This window comes from Triticum aestivum, chromosome 7B (assembly GCF_018294505.1).
Source record: "Triticum aestivum cultivar Chinese Spring chromosome 7B, IWGSC CS RefSeq v2.1, whole genome shotgun sequence".
Lineage (NCBI taxonomy): Eukaryota > Viridiplantae > Streptophyta > Magnoliopsida > Poales > Poaceae > Triticum > Triticum aestivum.
The window spans coordinates 695,503,289-695,511,411 of record NC_057813.1 but is presented as its reverse complement, the minus strand read 5'-3'; positions in this window follow the sequence as shown (position 1 = coordinate 695,511,411).

Sequence of the window (8,123 nt, the reverse complement as noted above, 5' to 3'; positions counted from 1 at the left end):
TTTTTCTACTTCCGTCCGCTGTTCCAAAGCCACCTAGACTTTTACTATTATTAGAGGTAAAGCTAGTTCATACAGTCGACTCTAAGAGTTGGTTCAAACAGGGAAGAAAGTGGGAAAGCTGTAGCATGAATCTAGGACTTGGTTCTAAGAGGAAACGGGGGAAAGTAGTAGATACTGGCTACCCAACCGGTCTCTTGGTTGAAAAGACGAAGAAAGCATGGTGGATGGCGAAGGGTGGGGGGAAGTGGACCTATCTCTTGGTTGAAGAAGGAAAGAAAGTGACGGGTGTTGGGGGACAACGCAAATGAGAATGAGCAGGTCTAGATTTCCTGTGCTCACATAGGAAAATGTCGCCGAGGAGATAAAAAATGGGACAAATGCAGACATGCTGCTTGAGTGTTTGCCGCTCTCGGCAGCCACATCTGCCTCACCACTTTATGCCCCTACAGTCCCTACGCCCATATCGCTACCGTTAATGTAAAATCACATGAAGCATTAATCAATGCCACCTAATGTCACTATAAGTAATGGTATAGTGCCGTCGATAAATTGAAGCAATGCCACCACCATTTTATGAAGTGCTTCCGTCTTGCTTTATTTCCCTTGCATTGTGTTTTTGCAGTTACACTTAACTCTCACACCGCTAACATTGCTTCATCCCAGTGGAACTGCACAAATTTGATTGCACATTTACTGACCATGTGCTACTCTCATGACAGTAATACTAATGCTATTGTTCTGCATGTTAATCTAGTGGCATTGTTGATGTGATGTGATGCTACTTACTTAAGGAGTCTTCATACTGTCAATCTAGTGCCAATTATAACACAATAGATGATGTTGTTAATCATACGCCACTGCAAATATCTGTCATTGTTTAAATAACCGTATTCCGTATTTGCACAAACAGGGATGTATGTCTCCATATCGTTTCGGGGTGTGTGTCTCCGTATCGTTTCTATCCGTGCAATCAAAAGCACACACCTCAGTTTTAATGCAACTGCGCAAAATGAGATGGCTATCCCTCGTTGCTGTCGTCTAACCTCCAGTCTTCAAGGTATTCCTACATTGGTAGTAACTAAGGTAGAATGACCAACACAATCTAAAAGAAGCTGATTCGTACGTTTTACTTCCTGATTGCAGCGCAGGGACGAGCAAAAACAACTGCATCCTAGTCCGGAATGCACTTTCTGCCAGTTCTTCCACGGACCGAGGACTAGCTGGCACGGCTGCACGGCGGTTTTTTGGACAGGTGCGCGGACAAGAGGCATTGTGGTCTGCTTATTTCTGCAAATAACGGTGCTTAAATTTAGTGGAATGCACAAGCATTTCAACTGGTCAGTACACTGCATGGTTCAGTTCAGCATTCCAGCTGAGACCACAATTATAATTGGTTATTCTGGAATGAGAGAACCTAACCCTGGATGGTGGCAACAAGAAAAAACCAGAGTGAACTCCAGGAAATTTAAGCCTGCCGGGAGGCCCTTTGCTCAGAGAAGCCTTGCTTGTTTTTTCCTGATTTGTAAACCTTCTCACAACTTTGTCTTTTGCTGTGAACTAGTATATGTTTGTTATGTTCTATGAATCATTGAGATGTATAAAATTGCTTAACTTATGCTTTTCAAGTTTTTTATGAAGACGAGTTTAATGTGAGTGTTCCACATGAGCGCTGGACTAGCGTGTGAACGTTTGGAATTTATTACATTGTGGCCTCAATTAACTGCATGAACCACTGTAACAAGATACATAGTTGCTTATATGTCAGACAGCAGATTGTTGATTGTTAGCTGGTCGATAGCCTAGTGTTGAAGCGAGCTGAGCCAATGTGCCGTGTTTTGCACAACTGCTTACAAGTGGGGTAGCACCAACAGTGTTTACAAGTACTTATGTATACGTCGGCGCACAGTTCTCGAACGAGTGCTCTATTTCATCAAAACACACACTGCTCGTATGATAAACCGTGACAACTTATGTCTTACCATGCCATATTCATGAAAAAACTAGTGAGGACGCATCTGTTTCGGCAACAATTACGATGGTTCTCACATGATTCACGGGCACACAAAAGTAGCAGCAGTTCCCATAGACGGATTCAAACAGAGTACTAGCCCCAGAGGGGTCGATAACAGGCAAGGTTCGGATAATTAGACACAATCCAAACTACTATTAAACACTAGCTGGGGCAACTATTTCATGCCTCGATCTAATTTGGGCTGGACACAAGACGGACCTTGCCATGAACATCATCGAGGACGTCCCGCAGCAGCTCAATCCTGTGAACCTTCATGAAGACAACCTTGTGGCCTTGCCACTGATAAACTTGTTTGTGGAGGCATGCCACGTCATCTTCCTGCGTAAGCTTGACAAGAACAGTATGCCTCACAAACGAAGGAGTAGCTTTGAACTTCTTGTGCTTCAGTACACCCTGGACAACACGCCTGACAACAGTGAGGCTGGAATACAACTCTTCATTGGTATAACCGCAAATGGCTTCCAGGATCCAACAGCCTAAGAACTCTGTTTTTCCAGTGCGTATATTCAGGTCATCCGCCTCATAGCGAGTGACATGTACAACCACACAATCCTTGTCTGCATCAGGGTTCTAATTAAAACAGAAACAAATTCTGAATTACTTTTCAGTATAAGAAACACAAGTTATTTAAACCACTATGTATAGCATGGCATCGAAGCTAATAAAATTTTGCATTATTAATCACCACATACTTAGATGAAAAACCACAATCGAGATCGGCAAAGAAGAAAATCACCTTGGGCAGCTCAGCGGGGGGGGACACATCCTCGAAGGGGGAAAACTGCTCCTGTAGTGCCACGGGGGCTGTAACCTCAAACGGGGCATTGACCATCTCAGTAGTGGTCGTGAGCGTATCTGGGGTCGGCTCGGTGGCTGCCTCCATCTTCTTGGAGCTCTCTGTCTCGTGGGGATCAGCCTCCCGCGTCTGCTCCAATATCGGCAGATCTTTGTCTGGTTCTCCTTGGTCCATCATGAAACTGACGAATACTAGGAGACCACTGAAAGGAAAACACAATCGCAATGACAATGAAACAAAAAAGAGAGTGAGGATCGGTTACTGCTTTGCAAAAGTTCTTTTTTTTCTCTGAACGAAAATATACCAACATCACGGATCCGCTTACCTTCCCTTCGTTGGGAGAGAAGAACAGTGGCAGATGCGAGTGTTGCCTTTCTTGAAGACGGTGAGGGAGAAGGGGATTCAGCGAAGAATGAAATGGTGGTTGCTTCGTCCGTCAAACTTAGACTGCGGGGGGGTGGGGTTTTGTGATATGACGGCTCGTTACTGCCGCGCTACAACCGGGGTGACTCTCCGCCTGCATACTACCTTCTAATTTGGTGGATGGCATTTGGGCCCGCGCGCTGCATGGCCCGCATGTCGGTGAACAAAAGTATAACGGCATTCAGTAGAGGGAGACGTTTCAATGACCTAGGAGGAGCCAGAAGCGGTAGAGTGTCTCCACTGTACTAGTAGTAATTGTTTTTCTGGGTAGCTGTAGAGTGTCTCCACTGTACTAGTAGTAATTGTTTCTCTGGGCCCAAGACAAAACAGCCCATCCACACTAGTAAATAGTAAAATCAATTCAAAAGCCCTATATTTACTGAATGAGAGGCGCTACCCACACCCAGCACACCGCCCCCCAAAAAAACCTGGGTGCTCTTCTTCCTCCTCGCTCCCACCCACCTCACGTCAGCTCGCTCCACTCGTACCCCTAAATTCCTCACCTCACTCCTACAGAAAACCCCAGCTCCCCTTCTTCCTCACTACTACAGAAAAAACCTCAGCTCCCCTTCTTCTTCACTCGCACTACAACTAGGCTCGTCATTCGTTACTCTGCTCAAATCCGTGAGCGCGACGCGACGCCCTCGAGGAAAATGGAGTCGGCTGACCCCAGCGCCAAGAAGATGAGGCTCCCGCCAGCGGCGACGCCTGTTGTAGATCCCGCACCCGGCAGCGGGGGAGAAGCGGCGACCCCGCCCCCACCGGATCCCAGGAACCCGTAGAATCTCGGGTGGACCGCATCAGCGATCTCCCGGACGCCGTCCTTGGGGAGATCATCTCGCTTCTCCCCACCAAGGATTGCTGCCGCACCCAAGTCCTCTCAATTCGGTGGCGCCCTCTATGGCGCACCGTGCCCCTTAATCTCGACTGTCGTCAGCTATCTCTCTTCAATGATTTTGAAATCCCCAGAGCCATCATCTCCTCCCACCAGGGCTCCGTTCAAAGCCTCTGCATCCCGTCATGCTACCTGAGCAAGCATACCATGCCCTGCACGGTGGACGCCTGGCTGAAATCCCCTGAATTCACAGAACTACAGCTGCTTGAGTTCTACTATTCCCCTAGAAATCACATACCACATACCGAACGCCATGAACTTGTGCCCTCAGCACCGATGTCCATCTCGCAGTTTTCCTCCTCTCTCCACACCGCCACCTTTGCGCTGTGCTACCTACCAGACAATCTGGTACTAAACCTTCGACTCCCATTTCTCAAGAAACTTTCACTTGTGCGGGTTCGTATATCGGAGGCCTCATTGCACAGCATCATCCACTCCAGTTGCCCTGCCCTGGAGTGCTTGGTGCTTGTTTTCACAGTTAGAATCGGTTGTCTCCAAATAAAGTCGCCTAACCTTGTAAGAATTGGAATTTCTTTTGACGGAAGGCAGCTCATCATCCAAGATGCCCCTTCACTTCAAAGGTTGATCCTTGATTCTAGTTATTCACCGTTGCAAATAACCGTCCTCTCTGCGCCTAAACTGGAGACCTTGGGTGTAATACATGATCTCTGTGCTCATTTCAATATGGTGTTTGGCTCCACAGTTCTTCAGGTACTTTATATTATCATCTACACTTGTAACCATAAGCTGCATTTTAAATTTCTGCCCATAAGTTATATATCATCTTGGAGTACACATTTTGTACTAATATTATGTTCTATGCTCAATGAAGAGTTTCTCCATGGATGGCCTATCAATGGTGCTGGATTCTGTCAAGATCTTATATATCCAAATGATTAGTTTTGATCTGAACAAGATTATTGGCTTGCTGCAATGCTTTCCATGTCTGGAGAAGTTGTATATAAAGGTGATAATTTCACACGCACATTGGAAGCCCACATATAGTGTACTAGAATTAACCATTCAGCTGTTGCTCTTTCGACACTCTTTTTTAGACCTTAACTGTTTTCAATCTTCATGTCTATTTAGGCAACAGGACGGGGTAAGAAAGTTATAACCAATCGGTGGATTCGTAAGCATCGGGATTTTCTCACTTCTCATGAGATTCGATTGAAGACAATAACGCTAGAACGATATGTAGCCAACCGTGCAAACACTAGATTTGTCACATTCTTCCTGCTGAATGCGAGGTTACTATTGTCCATCAGGCTTAAGTTTATCAGCAGCATGGTTTTGACGGATGGGTATGTCGAAGAGCAAAAAAGGAGTTTCAGTGGGCAAAGAGCATCTGAACGTGTCGGGCTTCTATTTACAACATATTGTGGTCATAATCCAGTAAATTTTACGACCCAGGATGTTCATTCTATGGACCTGACCGATCCATTTGACTGTGACTGCCGAAAACAGTGCTGGAGTTAGATGTTGTTGCCCTTTTCAACCTGGTTTTTTTGTAAACCTGATGAACAATTAACCCTCGTGCTTTTGTATAGTTTGTAAGCTGGAGTTAGATGTTCCTGCCCTTTTCAACTCGGCTGTGACGCTCATATTTTCTTTGAAACAAGGCATGGCTTGCCATTCGTTTAATTTAGAGTGAAATATTGTAACAAATCCCAACCAAGGGACATAACATCACTCTCGCCGGCTGCTTGAGCTCACTGTGCATTACAGAAGCCAAGTGATTAGCCCCCACCTGCACCCACAAACTTATTTTGAACTAGCACATCAAATGGGTTGTAAATTTTCATAGGAAAGGTTGCATGACCGTGACAGATTTGGATTCTGACATTTGGAACCCGTGAGGAAATAGCCTAGCCAGTCAACAAATAATTCTGCCTACCAGCCGTTGGATTGACATCCAACATCTGTCGTGTATCTTCTATCTCTTGTCTTCTTCCTCCAGCCGCCCAAACCGAACCACCCCGTCGGTTCCGCCTGCTCCCGCATCCCATGGCTGGCTGTGCCTCCGCCGCCCTACCGTACATACCCTCCAACGTTGGCCAGTCCCTCCCTATATTCCCCCACACGTCCTGTTATTCTCCGGCGACGTCAGCCCCAACACGCACCCGCACATGAACCAGTCAACCCTCATACTCCCCTCCGCCTGTGACTGAACCGACGCATCTTCCATGGCTCCTGTTTGTTCCGTCCGAGGCCTCGCCATCGTCCTCCGCCTTGCGGCCTTGGTTTGCTCGTCGTGCGCGGTGCGCCGCGCTCTTGCGTTGTCAACGTCATCAACAACCGAGAGGAACAAGGAGATTATTGTACGTGGAGAGGATGACAGTAGGGACCCACCAGCGTCATGGCAGTACGCAAGCAAGTGCCTCTGTATTACAAGCCCAAAAATATGGTTCCTCCTAATGGTTGGACATCTGGGGCTCACGCAATTGTCAACGTAGTCAATAAATGAGAGAATTACACTACGAGCGGCTCACAGCAGGGACCTAGCAAGTCGCGCAGTTTTTTTTGTGAGGAACAAGCAGTTGTTATTTATACTAGTTTTAGCGACGGATCAGGGTAACAACGGGGCTGTGCGGGGGCCGTGGCCCGTCTAGCCAGGGTTTTATTTATGTTTACCACATCATGAGCCCAGTTGTGTTTTTTTCTTGCTGAAAATGGCTAGCCCAGTTCTATTTTTTTAAAGAAATACCCAAACAAGGCCTACTTGCTTTATCGGCCCTGCTGGGCTGCAAATCTTTCAAGACGAGGAGAGTTTCATTCGGTTTGCCCAGAAATGGGTTGTACATTTTTAAAACACATCAAACCGGGAATTAGTTTCAATTTTTTTCATTACAAGATTTTAAATTCCATTGATTTTTATGCGTGGACAATTATTTGGATTATATATTTATATAAATTATTTTTCAAAATAGTTTGAATGTGAATCGATATTTCTGGATTAAAAACAGTTGACCGCACCCAAATATGCAAAATTTCGTATACTTCTTAACCGTGGCCACAATATGGGGTGTAATGCTAACAAAAAGAAGATGGGCTCCAAAAAAATTCTTATGAATTAGCAAATGGGTTGTACATTATTAGAAATAATGGCAGATGGGATGTTTGCTGTTTTCCACAGATTTGAGGCTGACTTGTGCGCCTACTACAGGTTGATGTGTATGCTTTCATAAAAAAAGGTTGACGCACACGCAACGCCCTGTCAACTTAGTCAACACACGAGAATAGTGACTGTTGGATGTCCATCCAACGGCTGTCGTGCTTCTTAAATCTTTGCTCTTCATGACCCAGCCGCTCAAACAAGCGCCGGCGGGACTGCCTGCTCCCTCCTCCCCGCGGTGGGCTGTGCTGCCGCGCAGGCCTCACCGCCCCATCGTACTCCCATCGCTGGCCTAGCCAACCCTCTACTGACTCACACCTGCTGTTATTCTCCGGCGACGGCAGACGAACCAGTAAACTCTCGTACAGTCGTACTCCTCTCCGCGTGGGCATCCACTGTCGCGTCTTCCCTAGCTCCGCGTCGTCCCCTTCCCAGGCCTCGCCATCGTCCATCGCCCTGGTGCTCTCGACGCGGCGTGGTCAATGTGGTCAACGACCGACTTCCATCAGAAGAGTACTGTACGTGGAGAGGCTGACAGCTGGGTCCATGGCGGCCGCAAGGAAGTGCCTCCTTATTACGCGCAAAATAACTATTCCTCCACCTGACAGCGGGGACCCTCCGGACGGGCCACCGTATTTCGCGAAAAAAACGTTTCACCCCTGACTGCTGGGACCTACCAGCTACACCTTCGCACGCAAGGAAGTGCGTCCGGGAAAAAAACGATTCACCAGCTGACTGCTGGGACCCACCAACTACACCTTCGCACACAAGGAAGTGTGTCCGGGCAAAAAAAAACGATACGCCCCCCTGACTGCTGGGACCCACCAGCTACATCTTCGCACGCAAGGAATTGACTGACAGT